At 43.5% G+C, this 26,735-nt stretch overlaps 1 long non-coding RNA gene across 1 annotated transcript; it reads right to left on the minus strand.

The window, feature by feature from the left end:
• LOC142476869 (uncharacterized) lies at positions 1-25,830 on the minus strand. The gene is made up of 14 exons (XR_012792021.1): positions 25,733-25,830; positions 24,400-24,510; positions 21,882-22,001; positions 20,766-20,861; positions 19,218-19,321; positions 17,885-17,995; positions 15,367-15,486; positions 14,251-14,346; positions 12,695-12,806; positions 8,951-9,068; positions 7,865-7,962; positions 6,188-6,298; positions 2,367-2,476; positions 1-994 (listed from the first exon to the last, which is right to left on the minus strand). It is a non-coding gene; the product is annotated as an uncharacterized LOC142476869 (long non-coding RNA).
• Between the last annotated feature and the right edge of the window lie 905 nt (positions 25,831-26,735).

Here is a 26,735-nt window from a genome sequence, read left to right on the forward strand (position 1 = left end):
CCAGAAAGTCTTGGTCCCAGGTGGACTGAATTTTTATTGCAAATAAGTTCCTTAATACACAAGTAAAGAATATAGTTACTTATTCTATTCTCTACTGTAAGACGTGCCACATTGCCCAATATTTGGGTACAGTGCCCAGATTGTGACCATGCACTACAGAGGTGAGATTCCCCCAACTCCAATTTGCTACACACTCCAAGAGAGATTATTGTGATCAGAGGTGGAATGAGAGGGGTGAGAAGGGTCGCTGCCCAGGGAGTAGCCTGACAGGGGGTACAGAAAACTCTTTTGGTGCATATATTGCGGAGCTGCATTGATTGACTTGTCAATCAGCTCTGCTGCCTATCCCATTGACATCATGATCCGGCACTGTGATCAGCTGCAGCGCTGACCCAGGTGTGTTAGTGCAGCACTTTACAGGGAGGGAACAGAGGTTGTGGATGACAGATGCTGGGGATAGGCCATGAGTACGGGCCAGAGTAAGGTGGAGACTTTCTGTACTCTGCATACAGGACACTGCATGCATGACAGTGTCTGTGTGTGTGTGTGTGTGTATTCCAAGTGTCAGTGTGCATAAGTAAGTGTGCTCTGTAAGTATGCCTGTGTGGCAGGTATAGGGGGGTGGTTCAGCTGGAGGAACTTATCCAGGCACAAAAGCACATAGATGCCCCAGATTATACCACCCCAAATGCTGATAATATCCTGCTGCACTTTACAGAAGATGATGCAGATGTCAGTGGGTGGTGGGTTCATTAAATCCATCCATCATATCATAGCCACACTGTGCATATGATGTACTGAATCAATCACAGGAAGACATCTCCATGGTAGGGGTAGAAGTTAACAGAATATGTCCAGCACTGTGGTGTGTAGCCCATAAATAATAATTGTGCACATTACAGAACATACTTGCAACTGCAAGATCATTTTGCTGCTTGTAGTGTTTGCTCTTGTCCTGTGCAGTGTTGTCGTAGATCCGTCTCTTCAGTGTTCACTGCAATAAAAGTAAGACATTGCATTAATATTACAGAAGTTTGGGAGCTGAAATCCCACTATGCTGCAGACATTTTCCCTTTGCATAAGATTCTTGTGATTATATCTCAATGATGATCAATAACAACTACATCATAACACAGCCGCTCAATACAAAATATGTATTTGCTATCAATGGTCATGGAGGCCAAACGTCACACAATGTACAGATATACTGCTGCGGCCGAGTTTATTCGAGCATTTGCCCGTTCTTGGCCGCAGCAGTAACCTGGCGCGCGCCGGAGGGTGCCGGGCGCACGCCGAAGCAGCGGAGGAGCGCCCTCCGATCGGGGCTTTCTCCCTTCCGCTGCCGGGTCCGTCGGGGTCCCCCGGAACCCCCTGCCGCTGTCCCCCACATCGCGGGACACCAGTGCTCCCTCGGGGAGCCCTGGACGCGCGTGCAGGGGGCGCAGGCACCCGATGACGCGTGACCGTGCATCGGTGATGCGCGGCACGCTGAGGGAGTGCGGCTAGCACGCCGGGGCACCCCCCGGCTTGCGGTGCTAGCCGTGCTTCAATAAAACGTGTCGGTAGTGTAGCAAGGATTATTTCTTCCTCTGGTGCATTATGATGGGATGTGTTGTAAGATTCTGCATTATTAGCATCACTGAATCTTTTGGAAACTGAGTAATATTCTATGTTTTAATGCAATATTATGGATGATCAGCCGGTAAAATAAAGCTTACTGTATCTGTAGCCATGCTCTACCCATGATGTGCTGAATCAATGACTGCAGAGTGATTCAGAGTGGTAAACATGACTGGAACTCATCTCTGAATAGAGGACAGAACAGCAGTGCAGAGTAGGAGGTGAATGTATCTCAAATGGAAGACTTAGTAGCTGTGTGGGGAGTAGACAGTACAGACTGATCAAATAAATAGTTAAAGGAGTATCTTCAACATTACTTGGCTTTGTTATCAACATTGAAGTTTCTCTTGTTTTTTCTGTTCTTTAAATCACTACTACTGATGCCATGTGTAACCTGTACTGAGAGATATACTCTACTGGCCTAGATGAAACCATATGATGCAAACAGGATTCATCCCACTCCAGATTCATATGATTGCACCACTTCAACCTTTAATAAAACACATAGAACTACAGCAGTGCGCTACTGCACATGTTCTTGTTATGAATGGTAGTAGATGTGGTCCTTGGGTCAATACTTCATACAGCAGCCACACTCTACTCATGATGTATTGAATCAACAAAAACCTGCATGGTACAGATCACAGGAAGGGTAGAGTAGAGGGGAATATGTCCAATGCGAAACCCTTAGCAGCTGGATTGTGTGGAGTCAACAAAACGACAAATACTAAATGAGAAATATACACATTGCTTATCTGTCTCTGTGTAGTCATTTTCCTCCTCTTCAACTGTCTTTCAAAATTTCTCTTCTGACAGAAAAGAAACACATGGCTTCAATATTCACTGTTCTTCCCTCCTGAAATAAAAGTTAAGCATTGCATGGTTATGATCATACATACAATGAACCTTGCGCCAAACCATGTGATCCAAAGTAAATCCACCTCCCTCCCATAGCTGTGTTCCTTCTAGAGCTTCTACCACACAAGTCATTAATGTTCGTGACACTGTACTGCAGTCACAGTCTGCACACAAAGTACTGAATCAATTACATCACACTGAAAAGGCAGTCTACATGATGCAATAGTTAACCATAATAACTCTGTCATGCAAATGACAGGAAAACCTATATGTATATCATTAGGGGAGAGGGGAAAAATAATTAAAAAATAAGTGCGACAAATAAAAACAGATTATAGGAAAGTAAATCCTTGCCCTGGGAACTTTACAATCTAATAGAAATGTTAGAAGACTTAAAGAGAGGCAGCAGTTGGGGGAAGAAGTGCAGTAGATGACAATGCTTGTCCTTAATGGTGGGTACAATTAGTAGAAAGCACATCTTGGGAACAATAGTTGTTAGCAGTGACTGTGGGTGTGGGACAGTAGCCACGAGTCAAAGTTTTTTAAATGCTTGATTTAAGTCGTGAATTTTAAGATTGGTCTTACATGTGGGTGGAAGAGGTTATGTTGGCATATACTGAGTGTGAGGAAGTTTCACATGTACGGTGCAGTGATGGAAAATGGTTTCAGGCAAGTGAGAGAACAGTAGAGGTGAAAGAAGTTTACAGGAGACAGTTATGGTTATAGTGCAAGAGACAAGCAAGGGCATAACGAGAGATCAAAGATGATATGCAAGAAGGAGCAGATTAATGGAGAGCCTTAACAAAAAGGTAAGGAGGAGAACTTTGTAGGTGATACAAAAACTTGATGGGATGCCAGGACAGGGATTTAAGGAGATGAGCAGAGACTGTTGTGGGAGAAAGTGAGATAATTCAAGCAGCAGAGTTTTGCATAGGAGAAAGTTGTGAAGCATGGAGGCCTGTTAGTAGTATGTTAAAATAACCTATAGGATAACAGTATACATTGGAGTTTTAGCAGTAGGTTGAGAGGGGAAAGGGAAGATCTTGGCAATATTACAGAGAAAGAGGCAACACATTTTACCCATAGCCGTGCATGTGAATGGAGATGGAATTGAAGAGCCAAATGTTACTCCTATGCAACATGTTTGATGACAAGATAGATGGTAGTACTGTTTACTGTGATGGAGAAAGGGGATAATATGAGCCCAGTGTTAGACATTAAGTTTAAGGCAGTGGAGTGCCATCCATGAGCATATAGCCAGGAGACAACCCAAGAGTAGGGACTGGATTGCAGGAGTGAGAACAGGGGTGGATAGATTTGTGTGTGTATCATCCGCATAGAGATTATATCTAAGGCCAAAAGCATTGATGAAGTCACCAAATGATAGTATGTAGAGAGAAAGAGAGATCTCAGAACAGAGCCCTGATGTATACCCACAGACAGATCAATAGAAGACGAAGACATGTTAGCAACAGAGATGGAGAATGTGTGACAGGAAAGTTATGATGAAAACCAGGATAGAACTTTGTTACTGATACCAAGAGAGAGTTTAGAATATGAAGGAGGAGAGTGATTGAGAGCATCAAACGCAGCCGATAGATCAAGTAGGATTAGTAGGGAAAAACCTTGGGAATTAGCTTTAAGCACAGTCTGTAGAACGTGCTGTACGAAAGGCAGGTTGTAAAGGATCCAGGAGGGAATGTGATTTAAGAATGTTGACACTAGCAATTAGAAGGCAAACAGCATGAGGGATACAGAGCGGTAGTTAGTAAGGCACATAGGGTGTAGTTTGTTTCTGACAAAAGGGTGACCGCTACAGGCTTAAAGTAAGAGGGCAAAAATCCAGAGAATAGGGAGAAATTGAAGATGTGGGTGAGAGTGGGGACTAAGAGATGCAGTAAGGTGTGAGGGGATACGATCTAGAGGGCATGTGGTAGAGGGAGAATAGAAGATGATTAGCTTCCAGCTCTGTAAGAGAAGAAAAGGAGTCAAGTGCAGAAGGAGATTTGGGTAGAAGGAGAGAAGGGGGAAGGGACAGAAGGAATCTCCTTTTGGGTGGCATCCACCTTGCCTCTGAAGTAGTCAAATGCTTGAGGAGAAGTGAAGGAAGGATGGCAAGTGGGAGGAGAAGGTCAGTGGAGGGAGTCAAATACAGAGAAAAAAAACAGCGTAAATTAAATTTGAGTGTTGATGAGTGTGGAAAAAAGTAGTGTATTTAGCCCTAGAGAGCAGCTTTATACAGGACAGGAGACATTTTTACTGTAGAAAAATCAAACAAAGTGTGAGATTTCCTCCGTAGGTATTAAGAACAGCGAGTGGAAGTGTGATGAGTGTGTTTGGGAATTTAGCCAAAGGTGTGGGTTAGAGGGATGAGTGTGTCAGAGCCTATAGGGGGCATATAGATAGGAGGATAGCATTGTAAGAGTTAATAAGATTGTTAGTTTAAGCAGAAAGAAAGAGAGAGAAGAGAGAAGAGAGGTTAGAGTAGATGTCAGAGGAGAGTTTAATTAAGCAGAGGCAAATCAGTGGGACAGGTACACTGGCGACACACTTTATTCGAGCTTGGCTAGTCCCACGAATTCGGGTATACCCGGGTGTATTGAGGTTTGTGACTGTTTTCTGCCCGAGTGCATTGAGTTATTTTCCAAGCAGGGATTGAAGCATTTTATTCCAGCTGGCTGCAATACTGCACAGTATATATATATAGACTGCATTACAATTCATGAATTTATGCCATCTGGTAGACACGCGAAGCATTGCAGCCTATTAAATCCTAATCATTATCATTTAACAGATCAGCCGCCCATCAGCCAGGCATGAACCCAGGCTGGGAAGGCAAATGCAACGGGGCTTGTCAGAGGTGAGGAGTGGCGCATTCCAGGTATCTGCCAGGTACATACCGGGTATTTGCTCGAATAAAGTGTGTCGGTGCAGTAAGATGCGGTGAGGGGAATGACTGATTGTGACTGATGAGAGCAGAAGAGGTTATGTACAACTAGAGCCTTGTTAGTAAGAGTGGACATTCCAGAGGGCACAGGAGAAGGGAAGAGAAAAGTAAGGAAAGGAATGTGGATTACATTAGATAGGTTAACACTCTTAGTAGGGAGGCCTGATGTGTATATGAGCCGGTCCAAGATTATAAGAGATATCCCCCAACATCAGCGAGCATAGAAGGAGACACAGAGATAGGTGTAGAGAGAGACAGAGATAGGGATATGTAGAGAGAGAAGGGCGTCAAGAGAATGAGACAGATAGGCGTAGAGAGAGGAGACATAGAGAGAGGGGGCTTTGAGAGGGGGGCGTAGAGAATGAGGGAAGGTGGAAGAGAATAGGATGTGCAGGAGTGCATTTCATTGAGCAGTGCAGAAATAGCTGCAATAGAGGTCTGTACAAATGGTGCTTTGTGTAGACACATGCAAAGGTAGGGGAAGGAAAGTGTATAGAACATGTGGATAAAAGCAGGAGTGTGGAAGTTAGAGAAATTAGAAAAGTTTTACAGAGGAGTGAGGAAACAGTAAACAGAAAGAACAAGAGAGAGGTTACATTGGGATGACGTGCTGTGGTAGAGAGAAATGCTAGGAGAGAGCCTCCAGATATTAGAGGACATGAATTGAGAGAGCAAATGTATAAATCAAAACCGGAGGGGGAGGTATAGCACGAAAGCTTGCACAGCAGTTGATGAAGATTATAGTCTTAAAGTTGCGTGTACCTGTCAGGGCACTCAAGAAGGTCAATGCTCACAAGTGCAGAGTTCATGAAGAAATGCTGAATCCAGTTCCCCTCCAATTTAATTTTAATATAACGTTTTCATTCTTCATTACTGCAAAAAGCAAACAAAACAAAACCACATTGCATTACTATTTTCAAAATGGATAGAATGACATATTCAACAGTAACTGTGTGATGCCAATATTGCCTTCTCACTCGTAGGCCAGTACGGTCAGGTACCCAGTACTGATAAAACAATAAGTGCCCGTACTAAGTACCAATATGAATTATAAGGAAATGTAAAATCTCCAGGTCTCTCTCCATCTCTGCAACAGATATATGGATAAGCCCATATTAAGGCATCACGTGACCGGAGCCGTCACTGACTGGGTATACACAAAGATGCAGGGAGATGCAAAGAAAGGGAGGGAGAGAGACAGGGAGAAGATGGGAAACGGAGGGAGGCACGGATGGCAGGCCTCTCTCTTTCACTGGTGCATGCAAGGAGCTGGTCCCAACATCCACAAAGTGTGTGTGTATTATTGGTTGTGTTTTATGGCGGTAGGAGGATAGTGTGTATATTGTGTGTGTGTGGGAGTATTATATTGTGTGTAGGGTATTATAGTGTGTATATTATGTTGAGGTGCAGAGGAGAGTGTTAGATTGGGTATCTTGTGTTAGGGGGTATTGTGTATATTGTGTTTAAGACTATAATATTATTGGGGAGATTATTATTGAGGAGGTATTAAAGTGTGTATTGTGGGGAGTATTAGTGTATGTATTATTTGTGGGTGACAGATGCTGTGGGTAGGCCAAGAGTACGGGCCAGACTAAGGTGGAGACTTTCTGTACTCTGCATACAGGACTCTACATGCACTGCAGAGGTGAAATTCCCCCAACTCCAATTTGCTACACTCTCCAAGAGAGAATATTGTGATCAGAGGTGGAAGATGAGCAGGGTCACTGCCCAGGGAGTAGCCTGTCAGGGGGCATGGAAATCTCTTTTGGTGCGTATGTTGCCACGTGGCATTGATTGACCGGTCAATTAGCACTGCTTCCTATCACAGTGACATGATCCGGTGCTGTGATCGGTTGCAGCGCTGACCAAGGTGTGTTAGTGCAGCAATTTACAGGGAGGGAACAGAGGTTGTGGGTGACAGATGCTGGGGGTAGGCCAAGAGTACGGGCCAGAGCAAGGTGGAGATATTCTGTACTCTGCATGCCCATCCTGCATGCCCAGGACTCTGCATGCATGCCAGTGGCTGTGGGGTGTGTGTGTGTAGGTATGCCAAGTGTCAGTGTGCATAAGTAAGTGTGCTGTGTGTGTAAGTAAGTTTGCCTGTGTGGCAGGAGGTGTAGGGGGGTGGGGGGCGGGGGGCGGTTCAGCTGGAGGACTTTACCCAGCACAAAAGCACATAGATGCCTCTGATTATATCACCCCAAATGCTGATAATATCCTGCTGTAGATGCACTTTACAGAAGATGATACAGATGTCATCAGTGTTTGGTGGGTTCATTAAATCAATCCATCATATAATAGCCACACTGTGCATATGATGTACTGAATCAGTAACACCAATCACAGGAAGACATCTCCATGGTAGGGGTAGTGTTGAAGTTAACAAAATATGTCCAGCACTGTGGTGTGGAGCCCATACATAATAATTGTGCACATTACCAGAACAACATATTGTCAACTGCATGATCATTTTGCTGCTTGTAGTGTATACTCTTGTCCTGTGCAGTGTTGTAGTAGATCCGTCTCTTCGGTGTTCACTGCAATAAAAGTAAGACATTGCATTAATATTACAGAAGTTTGGGGGCTGAAATCCCACTATGCTAATGACAGTTTCCCTTTGCATAAGATTCTTGTGATTATATCTCAATGATGATCAATAACAACTACATCATAACACAGCTGCTCTATACAGAATATGTATTTGCCATCAATGGTCATGGAGGCAATATGTCACACAATGTACATATATAGCAAGGATTATTTCTTCCTCTGGTGTATTATGATGGGAGGGTGAGATTCTGCATTATCAGCATCAGTAAATCTGTAGGAAACTGAGTGATATTCTATTTTTTAATGCAATATTAGGGTAAAATAAAGCTTGCTGTATCTATAGCCATGCTCTACCCATGATGTGCTGAATCAATGACTGCAGAGCGATTTAGAGTGGTAAACATGACTTGAACTCATCTCTGAATAGAGGGTAGCACAGTAGTGCAGAGTAGAAGGTGAATGTATCTCAAATGGAAACCCTTAGCAGCTGTGTGGGGAGTAGACAGTACAGACTGACCAAGTAAATAGTAAAAAGTAGTAACTTCAACATTACTTGGTTTTGTTCTCCACTCCTGTTTTTCTGTTCTTTAAATCACTAATACTGATGCCATATGTAACCTGTACTGAGAGTTATATACTCTACTGGCCTAGATCAAATTAAATGATGCAAACAGGATCCCTCCCACTCAAGATTCATATGATTGCACCACCTCAACCTTTCATAGCAATAACATAGAACTGCAGCAGTGCGCTACTGCACATGTTCTTGTTATGAATGGTAGTAGATGTGGTCCTTGGGTCAGTACTTCATACTGTAGCCACACTCTATTCATGATGTATTGAATCAACAAAAATCTGCATGGTACAGATCACAGGAAGGGGTGGAGTAGAGGTGAATATGTCCAATGCGAAACCCTTAGCAGCCGGATTTTTTGGAGTCAATAAAACGACAAATACTAAATGAGAAATATACACATTGCTTATCTGTCTCTGTGTAGTCATTTTCCTCCTCTTCAACTGTCCTTCAATTTTCTATTTTGCAAGAAAATGAACACATGGCTTCAATATTCACTTCTGTTCTGCAGTCTTTCCTCTTGAAATAAAAAAGTTAAGCATTGCATTATTATTATTATAATTATTATTGACGATACATACAATGAACCTTGCTCCAAACCATGTGATACAAAGCAAATCCACCTCCCTCCCACAGCTGTGCTCCTTCTAGAGCTTCTACCACACAAGTTATTCATGTCAGTGAAACTGTACTGCAGTCCCGGTCTGCACACAATCTACTGAATCAATGACATCACACTGTGTCACACAATGTCATGCTAACGACAGGAAACAATCTTTGTATATATCTTTGTATATATAATAATAATAATGATAATAATAATAAAAAAAATAAGACAGGACAGACACTCCTACATTGCAATCAATAGAAAATAACTGGGACAGGCACTTCAAGGATGCATACGGTCCCGGATAAACTGTAGCTACCTATACACGTGTGCCTTGTCTCTAGACTCTGCATATATCTCTATTTATATACCACCCATTGTGTACTCAGCGCTTTACAAGAGAGACCAAAAAGTACAGGAAATTATTATACAATAAGTTCAACAAACAAAAACAGACAATAGGAAAGTAAATCCCTGTCCTGGGTAGTTTACAATCTAAGAGAAATGTAAGGAGACTTACAGAGAGACAACAGGTGGGGGAACAAGTGCAGTAGATGACAATGCTTGTCCTTAATGGTGGGTACTTGTAGTATAAAGCACTTCTTGGGAACAATAGTTAGTGACTGAATGAGTGACAGTAGCAACGAGTAAAAGCTATTGAAATGCTTCATTTAAGTTGTGAATTTTAAGGTTGATCTTAAATGTGGGTGGAAGAGGGTATGTTGGCATATACTGAGTGTGTGTGAGTTTCACAGGTAAATTGATGGGAAAGGGTTTCAGGCAAGAGAGCGAGTGCGCAGTAGAGGTGTAAGAAGTATAATGGAGACAGCTATTAGTAGAGCTTAGGAGACGAGGAAGGGCATAACGAGACCAAAGATGATATGTAGGAAGGAGCAGATGAATAGAGAATAGTGTTGGACTGGGTCCTCAACTATAAAAAAATGGGTAACGGGTACCCGGCCAAAATGAAAGGTTCTACCCGGTCGGGTACACGGTTTGGCACTTACCTTCCGGGTGGCGGTGACATCTAGGATCAGCAGCAGTCCTGTGACGGTGGCAGCATATGTGGTGTCTTCAGCCGGCGGGGGAGCTGCAGGCTCACAGACACAGCTTACCTGCTTCGGTGCTGTGGAAGTGATTCCTGCAGCTCCCCCCGCCAGGTGAAGACACCTCTGATGCTGCCAACATCAGAGGACTGCTGCTGCTGATCCTAGATGTCTTAGGAAAGGTAAGTATAAAAGATTATTTCCAGCTGCCCTGACATTACCCGACGCCGGGTATTACCCGGCCAAGTCCACTTCTCAGTGGCCGGTTTCGAGTAATGTCCGGGTAGCTGGAAATGTGTCGGGTAACGCCGGGTACTCGGTACACCACTAATAGAGAACCTTAACAAAAAGGTAAGGAGGAGAACTTTGTAGGTGATCTGAAACTTGATGGGAAGCAAGGAGAGGGATTTAAGGAGGAGGAGGAGATGAGCAGATACTGTTGTGGGAGAAAGGGAAATTATTCAAGCAGCAGAGTTTTGGATAGATTGCAAATGAGAAAGTTGTGAAGCAGGGAGCCCTGTTAGCAGTATGTTAACCCATACGATAAGGGCATGCATTGGCGTTTTAGCAGTAGATTGACAGAGAAAAGGGCAAATCTTGGAAATATTACAGAGAAAGAATCGACAAACTTTAGCCAGTGTCGTGAATGAAGATGGAAAGGGAAGAGTCAAATGTTACTCCTAGGCAATGTGCTTTCATGACAGGATGATGGTAGTACTGTTTACTGCGATGGAGAAAGGTGATATTAGGCCAGATTTAGGGGGAAATATGAGGAGCTCAGTTTTAGACATTAGGTTTAAGGCAGAAGAGTGTCATCCATGGAGGATATAGCCAGGAGGCGACCCGAAACTAGGAACTAAATGGCAGGAGTGACGGTAGGGTGGATAGGTGTGTGTATCATCTGCATAGAGATGATATCAAGGGCCAAAATAGTTGATAAGGTCAACTAGTGATAGTATGTAGTGAGAGAGGTCCCAGAACAGAGTCCTGAGGTATACCAACAGACAAAACAACAGGAGACAAAGACACGTTAGCAACAGAGATGGAGAATGTGTGATGGAGAAGTATGATGAAAACCAGGATATAAGTTTGCTGCGGATACGAAGAAAGAGTTTAGAATATGAATGAGAAGAGTGATTGACAGTATCAAAAGCAGAAGAGAGATCAAGCAGGATTAGTAAGTAAAATGGACCTTGGGAATTTTCTTTATGTACATAATTGGTTACATTGGGAAAGGCAGATTGTGAAGGGCCCAGAGGAGCATGTGATTTAAGAATGTTGATCAAACGGGAGATCACAAGACGTTCTAGCAATTAGGAGGCAAATGGTAGGACGGATACAGGGCGATAGTTAGAAATTCACACAAGGTCAAGGTTATTTTTGAGAATAGGGGTGACCACTGCATGCTTAAAAGGAAGAGTTGAAAGAGCCAAAGGATATGGAGGAATTGAAGATGTGGGTGAGAGTGAGAATATAGGATTGAGAGGGCATGTGGTAGAGGGAGAAGAGAAGATCAGGTTCCAGCTTTGTGACAGGAGAAAAGGAGTCAAGAGTGCAATGAGATCTAGATAGAAAAAGAGAGAGGGGGAAGGGAGAGAACGAATCTACTTGTGGATGGCATCCACCTTGCCTCAAGTGAGCAAAGGCTTGAGGAGAAATAAAGGATGGATGTTAAGTGGGAGGAGAAAGTCAGTGGTGGGACTCAAATACATAGAAGACAGTGTGAATGAAATTGGAGTGTTGATGAGTGAGGAAAAAGTAGTGTTTGACCTTAAAAAAAGGAGCAGAGTTTTACAGAACAGGACAAAGGTTTAGTGTAGAAAATCAGACTGTGAGATTTCCTCCATAGGTGTTAAGAGCAGCAGTGTGATGTGATGAAGTGTGATGAGAGCGTGCTTGTGAATTAAACCAATGCATGGTTTAGGCTGCGTCTATAGTAAGCACACAACAGAAGGCAAAGTTAGCGCATGCCTGTCGCTCCAGCAATCCCCGCACTGAGGTCCGAGGCGACGGGGAGGCCCTGCATCGCTCGCACGCACTGTGGACGACCAAGCGTGTGCCCATGATAATCACGGCCTTAGAGGGATGAGTGTGTCAGAGCCTAGAAGGGGCATATAGATGATGGAGGAGGAGGGAGGAGGAGATGATAGCATTGTAAGAGTTAACAAGATAGTTAGTTTAAGCAGAAAGTGAGGAGAGGTTAGAGATAAGGGTAGATGTCAGAGGAGAGAGTTCAATTAAGCTGAGGTATCGAGTAGGACAGGGGTGAGGGGAATGAGAAGTGGTGGATGATGAGAGCAGAAGAGGTCATGTACAAATAGACCATGTTAGTCGTAGAGCAGACATTCCAGAGGGCACGTGAGAAGGGAAGAGTAAAGTGAGACAAGGAATGTGGATTACATTAGATGGGTTAATACGCTTAGCAGGGAGGTGGAGAGAGAGGCAAGAGGCAGAGGGTGGTGTAGGGGTAGAGGAAGAGATGTTGCATGTACCTTGTCAGAACATTAAAGAACGTCAATTCACACTGGTGCAGAGTTGATGATGAAATGCTGAATCCAGTTCACGTCCAATTCAATTTTAACAGAACTTTTTCATTCTTCATTACTGCAAAAAAAAAAAAGTAAAAAACAATGCATTACTATTTTCAAAATGGATTGAATTCCCCCACCAATGACTATGTGTTACCAATATATCCCTCTCAGTCCCACTGCAGCACATACTGTACCAGTGTGAAAGTAAGAAGGTACACAGTACCGGTAAAACAATACGTGCCGGTACTATGCACCATATGAATTATAAGGGGATGTAAATCTCCCAGTCTCTCTCCATATCCGCAACAGAGCAGGCTCCGGTCAGTGGCATGGATGCCCATATATGGGTATGCTCATATTTGGGCATCCCATGTCACTGACCGGAGCCGGCTCTGAGTATAGGGATATATGCGGAGACGCAGAGGTGCAAGGAAATGGGAGGAGGCACGGTGAGAAACAGGGAGAGACCACAGGAAGATAGAGGGCAACAACTTCCACAAGGTACTTGTATGGGTATAATTGTTTGTATTTTGTGCAGAGGGGGTAATTTCAGATAAAATACAATTCTCCACCCTCTACGAAACAATTCCACTTTGTTCAGTAAGCCAGAAAGTCTTGGTCCCATGTGGACTGAATTTAATGCAAATAAGGTCCTTAATACACAAGTAAAGAATAAAGTTACTTATTCTCTACTGTAAGAAGTGCCACATTGCCCACTATTTGGGTCCTGTGCCCAGATTGTGACCATGCATGGCAGAGGTGAGATTCCCCCAACTCCAATTTGCTACACTCTCCAAGAGAGATAATTGTGATCAGAGGTGGAACTAGGGGAGGGTGTGAGCAGGGTCACTGCCCAGGGAGTAACCTGACTGGGGGCACGGAAATCTCATTTAGTGCATATGTTGCGGCACTGCATTGATTGACCGGTCAATCTGCACTGCTGCCTGTCACAGTGACATCCTGATCGGGCACTGTGATCAGCTATAGCACTGACCCAGGTGAGATAGTTCAGCACTTTACAAGGAGGGAACAGATGTTGTGGGTGACAGATGCTGGAGGTAGGCCAAGACTGTTGGCCAGAGTAACGTGGAGACTTACTGCACTCTGCATGCCCATCCTCTCCCTGACATCAGGGGAAGGAAGTGGCCCTGGGGTGTGTGTAGGTATGCCAGATGTCAGTGTATGCATAAGTAAGTATGCCTGTGTAGTGGGAGGTGTAGGGGCGTTAAGCTGGAGGACTTAAAACAGGCACAAAAGCACATAGATACCTCTGATTATACCGCACCAAATGCTGATAATATCATGCTGTAGCTGCACTTTACAGAAGATGATGCAGATGTCATCATTGGTTGGTGGGTTCATTAAATCAATCCATCATATCATAACCACACTGTGCATATGATGTACTGAATCAGTAACACCAGGAAGACATCTCCATGTTAGGAGTAGAGTTGAAGTTAACAGAATATGTCCAGCACTGTGGTGTGTAGCCCATAAATAATAATTGTGCACATTACCAGAACAACATACTGTCAACTGCAAGATCATTTTGCTGCTTGTAGCGTATGCTCATCCTGTACAGTGTTGTAGTAGATCCGTCTCTTCAGTGTTCACTGCAACAAAAGTAAGACATTGCATTAATATTACAGACGTTTGGGGGCTGAAATCTCACTTCGCTGCGGACAATTTCCCTTTGCATAAGATTCTTGTGATTATGTCAATGATGATCAATAACTGCATCATAACACAGCCGCTCTATACAGAAGATGTACTTGCTCTCATTGGTCATGGAGGTAATACGTCACACAATGTACAGATATAGCAAGGATTATTTCTCCCACTTGTGCATTATGGCATTATGATGGGAAATGTTGTGAGATTCTGCATTATCAGCATCACTGAATCTTTTGGAAATTAAGTGATATTCTATGTTTTAATGCAATATTATGGGTGATCAGCCGGTAAAATAATAATAGCTTGCTGTATCTGTAGCCATGCTCTACCCATGATGTGCTGAACCAATGACTGCAGAGAGATTCAGAGTGCTAAACATGACTGGAACGCATCTCTGAATAATGGGCAGCAAAGCAGTGCAGAATAGGAGGTGAAAGTATTTAAAATGGAAGATCCTTAGCAGCTGTGTGGAGAGTAGACAGTACAGACTGACCAAGTAAATGGTAAAAGGAGTAACTTCAACATTACTTGGCTTTGTTCTCCACATTGAAGCTTTCCTCCTCTTTAAATCACTAATACTGATGCCATGTGTAACCTGTACTGAGAGTTATATAATCTACTGGCCTAGATGAAACCATATGATGCAAACAGGATCCATCCCACTCCAGATTCATAGAATTGAACCACCTCAACCTTTCATAACAATCACATAGAACTGCAGCTGTGCGCTACTGCACATGTTCTTGTTATGAATGGTAGTAGATGTGGTCCTTGGGTCTTTACTTCATACTGTAGCCACCCTCTACTCATGATGTATTGAATCAACGAAAACTTGCATGGTTCAGATCACAGGAAGGGGTAGAGTAGAGATGAAAATATTCAATGTGAAACCCGTAGCAGCCGGATTGTGTGGAGTCAATAAAACGACAAATACTAAATGGTAAATGAGAAATATACACATTGCTTATCTGTCTCTGTGTAGTAATTTTCCTTCTCTTCAACTGTCCTTCAAATTTTCTCTTTTGCAAGAAAAGGAACACATGGCTTCAATATTCACTTCTGTTCTGCAGTCATCCCTCCTGAAATAAAAGTTAAGCATTGCATTGTTATTATGATAATACATACAATAAACCTTGCTCCAAACCATTTGATGCAAAGCAAATCCACCTCCCACCCACAGCTGTGCTCCTTCTAGAGCATGCATGTCAAACTCCAGTCCTCGAGGGTCCCAAACAGGCCAGGTTTTCAGTAGGGATATCCTGAAAACCTGGCCTGTTTGCTGCCCTCGAGGACTGGAGTTTGACATCCTTGTTCTTGAGCTTCTACCACGCAAGTCATCCATGTGAGTGACACTGTACTGCAGTCCTGGTCTGCACACAATCTACTGAATCAATGACATCACACTGTAAAGGCAATCTACAAGATGTATTAGTTGTCCACACTTCCGAAATGTTACTTTTATGTCCAAATCACTTATTCCCATGACCTGATATTTGTATTTGTTATTTATAGGATTGTCACAAAGAGTTGATGAGGTCACCAAATGATAGTATGTAGAGAGAAAGAGAGATCTCAGAACAGAGCCCTGATGTATACCCACAGACAGATCAATAGAAGACGAAGACATGTTAGCAACAGAGATGGAGAATGTGTGACAGGAAAGTTATGATGAAAACCAGGATAGAACTGTGTTACGGATACCAAGAGAGAGTTTAGAATATGAAGGAGGAGAGTGATTGAGAGCATCAAACGCAGCAGATAGATCAAGTAGGATTAGTAGGGAAAAGTGACCTTGGGAATTTGCTTTAAGCACAGTCTGTAGAACGAGCTGTACGAAAGGCAGGTTGTAAAGGATCCAGGAGGGAATGTGATTTAAGAATGTTGACATTCTAGCAATTAGGAGACAAACAGCAGGAGGGATACAGGGCGGTAGTTAGTAAGGCACATAGGGTGTAGGTTGTTTCTGAGAAAAGGGTGACCACTACAGGCTTAAAGTAAGAGGGTAAAGAGCCAGAGAATAGGGAGGAATTGAAGATGTGGGTGAGAGTGGGGACTAAGAGATGCAGTAAGGTGTGAGGGGATACGATCTAGAGGGCATGTGGTAGAGGGAGAAGAGAAGATGATTAGCTTCCAGCTCTGTAAGAGAAGAAAAGGAGTCAAATGCAGAAGGAGAATTAGGTAGAAGGAGAGAAGGGGGAAGGGACAGAAGGAATCTCCTTGTGGGTGGCATCCACCTTGCCTCTGAAGTAGTCAAATGCTTGAGGAGAAGTGAAGGAAGGATGGCAAGTGTGAGGAGAAGGTTAGTGGAGGGAGTCAAATACAGGGAAAAAAAGACAGCGTAAATTAAATTTGAGTGTTGATGAATGTGAAAAAAAAGTAGTGTGGTTTGGCCCCAGAGAGCAGCTTTATACAGGACTGGAGACATTTTTACTGTAGAAAAATCAAATATCAATTGTGTGATTTCCTTCATAGGCATTAAGAACAGCGAGTGGAAGTGTGATGAACATGTTTGGGAATTTAGCCAAGGGTGTGGGCTAGAGGGACAAGTGTGTCAGAGCCTAGAGGGGGCATATAGATAGGAGGATAGCATTGTAAGAGTTAATAAGATTGTTAGTTTAAGCGGAAAGAGAGAGAGAGCAGAGAGGTTAGAGTAGATGTCAGAGGAGAGTTTAATTAAGCAGAGGCAAATCAGTGGGACAGGTAAGATGGGGTGAGGGGAATGACTGATTGTGAATGATGAGAGCAGAAGAGGTCATGTACAACTAGAGCCTTGTTAGTCAGAGAACGGACATTCCAGAGGGCATAGGAGAAGGGAAGAGAAAAGTAAGGAAAGGAATGTGGATTACATTAGATAGGTTAACACTCTTAGCAGGGAGGCAGAGGCAGGGAGGCCCGATGTGTATATGAGCAGGTTCAAGATTATAAGAGATATCCCACACATCAGCAAACATAGAAGGAGACACAGAGATAGGTGTAGAGAGAGACAGAGATAGCTCTATGTAGAGAGAGAGGGACGTAGAGAGAATGAGACAGATAGGCGCAGAGAGAGGGGGCGCAGAGAGAGGAGGCGCCAAAAGAGGGGGCGCAGAGAGAGGGGGCACAGAGAATAGGATATTAAAGAGTGCTTTTCATTGAGCAGTGCAGAAATAGCTGCAATAGAGGTCTGTACAAATGGTGCAGTGTGTAGACACATGCAAAGGTAGGGGAAGGAAAGAGGAGAACATGTGGATAAAAGCAGGAGTGTGGAAGTTAGAGAAATTAGAAAAGTTTAACAGAGGAGTGAGGAAACAGCAAGCAGAAAGAACAAGAGAGAGGTTACATTGGGATGACGTTCTGTGGTAAAGAGAAAATGCTAGGAGAGAGCTTTCAAATATTAGAGGACATGAATTGAGGGAGCAAATGTATAAATCAAAACCTGAGGGGGAGGTATAGCACGAAAGCTTGCACAGCAGATTATAGTCTTAATGTTGCGTGTACCTGTCAGGGTATTCAAGAAGTTAAATTCTCACAAGTGCAGAGTTCATGATGAAATGCTGAATCTAGTCCCCCTCCAATTTAATTTTAATATAACTTTTCCATTCTTCATTACTGCAAAAAGCAAACAAAACAAAACCACATTGCATTACTATTTTCAAAATGGATTGAATGGCATATTCAACAGTGACTGTGTGATGCCAATATTCCCCACTCACTCGTAGTGAAGCACATATTGTACTAGTGTTGAAAGTAGGCCGGTAGAGTCAGGTACGCAGTACTGATAAAACAATAAGTGCCCGTCGTAAGTACCAGCTCCGCAACAGTGCGGGCATCACATTAGTGACGTGGATGAACATATATGGATAAGCCCATATTAAGGCATCACGTGACCAGAGCCGTCACTGACTGGGTATACGTAAAGACGCAGGGAGATGCAAGGAAAGGGAGGGAGAGAGACAGGGAGAAGATGTGAAACGGAGGAAGGCACGGATGGAGGGAGTTCTTCCGAGCTTCTGCGGGCCTCTCTCTTTCACTGGTGCATGCCGGGAGCTGGTCCCAACATCCACAAAGTGTGTGTGTATTATTGGTTGTATTTTATGGGGGTAGGAGGGTAGTGTGTATATTGTGTGTGTGGGAGTATTATATTGTGTGTAGAGGTGCAGAGGAGAGTACTAGATTGTGTATCTTGTGTAAGGGTGTTGTGTATATTGTGTTTGGAGCTATAATATTATTGGGGAGATTAGTATTGAGGAGGTATTATAGTGTGTATTGTGGGGAGTATTAGTGTGTGTATTGTTTGTGGGTGACAGATGCTGGGGGTATGCAGCAATCCCTGCACTGAGGTCCGAGGCGGCTCTGCATCGCTCGCACGCACTGTGGACGACCAAGCATGTGCCCATGATAATCATGGCCTTAGAGGGATGAGTGTGTCAGAGCCTAGAAGGGGCATATATATGATGGAGGAGGGAGGAGGAGGGAGGAGATGATAGCATTGTAAAAGTTAACAAGATAGTTAGTTTAAGCAGAAAGTGAGGAGAGGTTAGAGATAAGGGTAGATGTCAGAGGAGAGAGTTCAATTAAGCTGAGGTATCGAGTAGGACAGGGGTGAGGGGAATGAGAGGTGGTGGATGATGAGAGCAGAAGAGGTCATGTACAAATAGACCTTGTTAGTCAGAGAGCAGTCATTCCAGAGGGCACGTGAGAAGTGAAGAGTAAAGTGAGACATGGAATGTGGATTACATTAGATGGGTTAATACGCTTAGCAGGGAGGTGGAGAGAGAGAGGCAAGAGGCAGAGAGTGGTGCAGGGGTTGAGGAAGAGATGTTGCATGTACCTTATCAGAACATTAAAGAACATCAATTCACACTGGTGCAGAGTTGATGATGAATCCAGTTCACCTCCAATTCAATTTTAACAGAAATGTTTCATTCTTCATTACTGAAAAAAAAGAAAAGTAAAAAACATTTCATTACTATTTTCAAAATGGATTGAATTCCCCCAACAATGACTATGTGTTACCAATATATCCCTCTCAGTCCCACTGCAGCACATACTGTACCAGTGTGAAAGTAAGAAGGTACACAGTACCGGTAAAACAATACGTGCCGGTACTATGCACCATATGAATTATAAGGGGATGTAAATCTCCCAGTCTCTCTCCATATCCGCAACAGAGCGGGCTCCGGTCAGTGGCATGGATGCCCATATATGGGTATGCTCATATTTGGGCATCCCATGTCACTGACCGGAGCCGGCTCTGAGTATAGGGATATATGCGGAGACGCAGAGGTGCAAGGAAATGGGAGGAGGCACGGTGAGAAACAGGGAGAGACCACAGGAAGATAGAGGGCAACAACTTCCACAAGGTACTTGTATGGGTATAATTGTTTGTATTTTGTGCAGAGGGGGTAATTTTAGATAAAATACAATTCTCCACCCTCTACGAAACAATTCCACTTTGTTCAGTAAGCCAGAAAGTCTTGGTCCCATGTGGACTGAATTTAATGCAAATAAGGTCCTTAATACACAAGTAAAGAATAAAGTTACTTATTCTCTACTGTAAGAAGTGCCACATTGCCCACTATTTGGGTCCTGTGCCCAGATTGTGACCATGCATGGCAGAGGTGAGATTCCCCCAACTCCAATTTGCTACACTCTCCAAGAGAGATAATTGTGATCAGAGGTGGAACTAGGGGAGGGTGTGAGCAGGGTCACTGCCCAGGGAGTAACCTGACTGGGGGCACGGAAATCTCATTTAGTGCATATGTTGCGGCACTGCATTGATTGACCGGTCAATCTGCACTGCTGCCTGTCACAGTGACATCCTGATCGGGCACTGTGATCAGCTATAGCACTGACCCAGGTGAGATAGTTCAGCACTTTACAAGGAGGGAACAGATGTTGTGGGTGACAGATGCTGGAGGTAGGCCAAGACTGTTGGCCAGAGTAACGTGGAGACTTACTGCACTCTGCATGCCCATCCTCTCCCTGACATCAGGGGAAGGAAGTGGCCCTGGGGTGTGTGTAGGTATGCCAGATGTCAGTGTATGCATAAGTAAGTATGCCTGTGTAGTGGGAGGTGTAGGGGCGTTAAGCTGGAGGACTTAAAACAGGCACAAAAGCACATAGATACCTCTGATTATACCGCACCAAATGCTGATAATATCATGCTGTAGCTGCACTTTACAGAAGATGATGCAGATGTCATCATTGGTTGGTGGGTTCATTAAATCAATCCATCATATCATAACCACACTGTGCATATGATGTACTGAATCAGTAACACCAGGAAGACATCTCCATGTTAGGAGTAGAGTTGAAGTTAACAGAATATGTCCAGCACTGTGGTGTGTAGCCCATAAATAATAATTGTGCACATTACCAGAACAACATACTGTCAACTGCAAGATCATTTTGCTGCTTGTAGCGTATGCTCATCCTGTACAGTGTTGTAGTAGATCCGTCTCTTCAGTGTTCACTGCAACAAAAGTAAGACATTGCATTAATATTACAGACGTTTGGGGGCTGAAATCTCACTTCGCTGCGGACAATTTCCCTTTGCATAAGATTCTTGTGATTATGTCAATGATGATCAATAACTGCATCATAACACAGCCGCTCTATACAGAAGATGTACTTGCTCTCATTGGTCATGGAGGTAATACGTCACACAATGTACAGATATAGCAAGGATTATTTCTCCCACTTGTGCATTATGGCATTATGATGGGAAATGTTGTGAGATTCTGCATTATCAGCATCACTGAATCTTTTGGAAATTAAGTGATATTCTATGTTTTAATGCAATATTATGGGTGATCAGCCGGTAAAATAATAATAGCTTGCTGTATCTGTAGCCATGCTCTACCCATGATGTGCTGAACCAATGACTGCAGAGAGATTCAGAGTGCTAAACATGACTGGAACGCATCTCTGAATAATGGGCAGCAAAGCAGTGCAGAATAGGAGGTGAAAGTATTTAAAATGGAAGATCCTTAGCAGCTGTGTGGGGAGTAGACAGTACAGACTGACCAAGTAAATGGTAAAAGGAGTAACTTCAACATTACTTGGCTTTGTTCTCCACATTGAAGCTTTCCTCCTCTTTAAATCACTAATACTGATGCCATGTGTAACCTGTACTGAGAGTTATATAATCTACTGGCCTAGATGAAACCATATGATGCAAACAGGATCCATCCCACTCCAGATTCATAGAATTGAACCACCTCAACCTTTCATAACAATCACATAGAACTGCAGCTGTGCGCTACTGCACATGTTCTTGTTATGAATGGTAGTAGATGTGGTCCTTGGGTCTTTACTTCATACTGTAGCCACCCTCTACTCATGATGTATTGAATCAACGAAAACTTGCATGGTTCAGATCACAGGAAGGGGTAGAGTAGAGATGAAAATATTCAATGTGAAACCCGTAGCAGCCGGATTGTGTGGAGTCAATAAAACGACAAATACTAAATGGTAAATGAGAAATATACACATTGCTTATCTGTCTCTGTGTAGTAATTTTCCTTCTCTTCAACTGTCCTTCAAATTTTCTCTTTTGCAAGAAAAGGAACACATGGCTTCAATATTCACTTCTGTTCTGCAGTCATCCCTCCTGAAATAAAAGTTAAGCATTGCATTGTTATTATGATAATACATACAATAAACCTTGCTCCAAACCATTTGATGCAAAGCAAATCCACCTCCCACCCACAGCTGTGCTCCTTCTAGAGCATGCATGTCAAACTCCAGTCCTCGAGGGTCCCAAACAGGCCAGGTTTTCAGTAGGGATATCCTGAAAACCTGGCCTGTTTGCTGCCCTCGAGGACTGGAGTTTGACATCCTTGTTCTTGAGCTTCTACCACGCAAGTCATCCATGTGAGTGACACTGTACTGCAGTCCTGGTCTGCACACAATCTACTGAATCAATGACATCACACTGTAAAGGCAATCTACAAGATGTATTAGTTGTCCACACTTCCGAAATGTTACTTTTATGTCCAAATCACTTATTCCCATGACCTGATATTTGTATTTGTTATTTATAGGATTGTCACAAAGAGTTGATGAGGTCACCAAATGATAGTATGTAGAGAGAAAGAGAGATCTCAGAACAGAGCCCTGATGTATACCCATAGACAGATCAATAGAAGACGAAGACATGTTAGCAACAGAGATGGAGAATGTGTGACAGGAAAGTTATGATGAAAACCAGGATAGAACTGTGTTACGGATACCAAGAGAGAGTTTAGAATATGAAGGAGGAGAGTGATTGAGAGCATCAAACGCAGCAGATAGATCAAGTAGGATTAGTAGGGAAAAGTGACCTTGGGAATTTGCTTTAAGCACAGTCTGTAGAACGAGCTGTACGAAAGGCAGGTTGTAAAGGATCCAGGAGGGAATGTGATTTAAGAATGTTGACATTCTAGCAATTAGGAGACAAACAGCAGGAGGGATACAGGGCGGTAGTTAGTAAGGCACATAGGGTGTAGGTTGTTTCTGAGAAAAGGGTGACCACTACAGGCTTAAAGTAAGAGGGTAAAGAGCCAGAGAATAGGGAGGAATTGAAGATGTGGGTGAGAGTGGGGACTAAGAGATGCAGTAAGGTGTGAGGGGATACGATCTAGAGGGCATGTGGTAGAGGGAGAAGAGAAGATGATTAGCTTCCAGCTCTGTAAGAGAAGAAAAGGAGTCAAATGCAGAAGGAGAATTAGGTAGAAGGAGAGAAGGGGGAAGGGACAGAAGGAATCTCCTTGTGGGTGGCATCCACCTTGCCTCTGAAGTAGTCAAATGCTTGAGGAGAAGTGAAGGAAGGATGGCAAGTGTGAGGAGAAGGTTAGTGGAGGGAGTCAAATACAGGGAAAAAAAGACAGCGTAAATTAAATTTGAGTGTTGATGAATGTGAAAAAAAAGTAGTGTGGTTTGGCCCCAGAGAGCAGCTTTATACAGGACTGGAGACATTTTTACTGTAGAAAAATCAAATATCAATTGTGTGATTTCCTTCATAGGCATTAAGAACAGCGAGTGGAAGTGTGATGAACATGTTTGGGAATTTAGCCAAGGGTGTGGGCTAGAGGGACAAGTGTGTCAGAGCCTAGAGGGGGCATATAGATAGGAGGATAGCATTGTAAGAGTTAATAAGATTGTTAGTTTAAGCGGAAAGAGAGAGAGAGCAGAGAGGTTAGAGTAGATGGCAGAGGAGAGTTTAATTAAGCAGAGGCAAATCAGTGGGACAGGTAAGATGGGGTGAGGGGAATGACTGATTGTGAATGATGAGAGCAGAAGAGGTCATGTACAACTAGAGCCTTGTTAGTCAGAGAACGGACATTCCAGAGGGCATAGGAGAAGGGAAGAGAAAAGTAAGGAAAGGAATGTGGATTACATTAGATAGGTTAACACTCTTAGCAGGGAGGCAGAGGCAGGGAGGCCCGATGTGTATATGAGCAGGTTCAAGATTATAAGAGATATCCCACACATCAGCAAACATAGAAGGAGACACAGAGATAGGTGTAGAGAGAGACAGAGATAGCTCTATGTAGAGAGAGAGGGACGTAGAGAGAATGAGACAGATAGGCGCAGAGAGAGGGGGCGCAGAGAGAGGAGGCGCCAAAAGAGGGGGCGCAGAGAGAGGGGGCACAGAGAATAGGATATTAAAGAGTGCTTTTCATTGAGCAGTGCAGAAATAGCTGCAATAGAGGTCTGTACAAATGGTGCAGTGTGTAGACACATGCAAAGGTAGGGGAAGGAAAGAGGAGAACATGTGGATAAAAGCAGGAGTGTGGAAGTTAGAGAAATTAGAAAAGTTTAACAGAGGAGTGAGGAAACAGCAAGCAGAAAGAACAAGAGAGAGGTTACATTGGGATGACGTTCTGTGGTAAAGAGAAAATGCTAGGAGAGAGCTTTCAAATATTAGAGGACATGAATTGAGGGAGCAAATGTATAAATCAAAACCTGAGGGGGAGGTATAGCACGAAAGCTTGCACAGCAGATTATAGTCTTAATGTTGCGTGTACCTGTCAGGGTATTCAAGAAGTTAAATTCTCACAAGTGCAGAGTTCATGATGAAATGCTGAATCTAGTCCCCCTCCAATTTAATTTTAATATAACTTTTCCATTCTTCATTACTGCAAAAAGCAAACAAAACAAAACCACATTGCATTACTATTTTCAAAATGGATTGAATGGCATATTCAACAGTGACTGTGTGATGCCAATATTCCCCACTCACTCGTAGTGAAGCACATATTGTACTAGTGTTGAAAGTAGGCCGGTAGAGTCAGGTACGCAGTACTGATAAAACAATAAGTGCCCGTCGTAAGTACCAGCTCCGCAACAGTGCGGGCATCACATTAGTGACGTGGATGAACATATATGGATAAGCCCATATTAAGGCATCACGTGACCAGAGCCGTCACTGACTGGGTATACGTAAAGACGCAGGGAGATGCAAGGAAAGGGAGGGAGAGAGACAGGGAGAAGATGTGAAACGGAGGAAGGCACGGATGGAGGGAGTTCTTCCGAGCTTCTGCGGGCCTCTCTCTTTCACTGGTGCATGCCGGGAGCTGGTCCCAACATCCACAAAGTGTGTGTGTATTATTGGTTGTATTTTATGGGGGTAGGAGGGTAGTGTGTATATTGTGTGTGTGGGAGTATTATATTGTGTGTAGAGGTGCAGAGGAGAGTACTAGATTGTGTATCTTGTGTAAGGGTGTTGTGTATATTGTGTTTGGAGCTATAATATTATTGGGGAGATTAGTATTGAGGAGGTATTATAGTGTGTATTGTGGGGAGTATTAGTGTGTGTATTGTTTGTGGGTGACAGATGCTGGGGGTATGCAGCAATCCCTGCACTGAGGTCCGAGGCGGCTCTGCATCGCTCGCACGCACTGTGGACGACCAAGCATGTGCCCATGATAATCATGGCCTTAGAGGGATGAGTGTGTCAGAGCCTAGAAGGGGCATATATATGATGGAGGAGGGAGGAGGAGGGAGGAGATGATAGCATTGTAAAAGTTAACAAGATAGTTAGTTTAAGCAGAAAGTGAGGAGAGGTTAGAGATAAGGGTAGATGTCAGAGGAGAGAGTTCAATTAAGCTGAGGTATCGAGTAGGACAGGGGTGAGGGGAATGAGAGGTGGTGGATGATGAGAGCAGAAGAGGTCATGTACAAATAGACCTTGTTAGTCAGAGAGCAGTCATTCCAGAGGGCACGTGAGAAGTGAAGAGTAAAGTGAGACATGGAATGTGGATTACATTAGATGGGTTAATACGCTTAGCAGGGAGGTGGAGAGAGAGAGGCAAGAGGCAGAGAGTGGTGCAGGGGTTGAGGAAGAGATGTTGCATGTACCTTATCAGAACATTAAAGAACATCAATTCACACTGGTGCAGAGTTGATGATGAATCCAGTTCACCTCCAATTCAATTTTAACAGAAATTTTTCATTCTTCATTACTGAAAAAAAAGGAAAGTAAAAAACATTTCATTACTATTTTCAAAATGGATTGAATTCCCCCAACAATGACTATGTGTTACCAATATATCCCTCTCAGTCCCACTGCAGCATATACTGTACCAGTGTGAAAGTAGGAAGGTACACAGTACCGGTAAAACAATACGTGCCGGTACTATGCACCATATGAATTATAAGGGGATGTAAATCTCCCAGTCTCTCTCCATATCCGCAACAGAGCGGGCTCCGGTCAGTGGCATGGATGCCCATATATGGGTATGCTCATATTTGGGCATCCCATGTCACTGACCGGAGCCGGCTCTGAGTATAGGAATATATGCGGAGACGCAGAGGTGCAAGGAAATGGGAGGAGGCACGGTGAGAAACAGGGAGAGACCACAGGAAGATAGAGGGCAACAACTTCCACAAGGTACTTGTATGGGTATAATTGTTTGTATTTTGTGCAGAGGGGGTAATTTCAGATAAAATACAATTCTCCACCCTCTACGAAACAATTCCACTTTGTTCAGTAAGCCAGAAAGTCTTGGTCCCATGTGGACTGAATTTAATGCAAATAAGGTCCTTAATACACAAGTAAAGAATAAAGTTACTTATTCTCTACTGTAAGAAGTGCCACATTGCCCACTATTTGGGTCCTGTGCCCAGATTGTGACCATGCATGGCAGAGGTGAGATTCCCCCAACTCCAATTTGCTACACTCTCCAAGAGAGATAATTGTGATCAGAGGTGGAACTAGGGGAGGGTGTGAGCAGGGTCACTGCCCAGGGAGTAACCTGACTGGGGGCACGGAAATCTCATTTAGTGCATATGTTGCGGCACTGCATTGATTGACCGGTCAATCTGCACTGCTGCCTGTCACAGTGACATCCTGATCGGGCAC

The sequence above is a fragment of the Ascaphus truei genome, unplaced genomic scaffold (assembly GCF_040206685.1).
Source record: "Ascaphus truei isolate aAscTru1 unplaced genomic scaffold, aAscTru1.hap1 HAP1_SCAFFOLD_1776, whole genome shotgun sequence".
Classification (NCBI taxonomy): domain Eukaryota; kingdom Metazoa; phylum Chordata; class Amphibia; order Anura; family Ascaphidae; genus Ascaphus; species Ascaphus truei.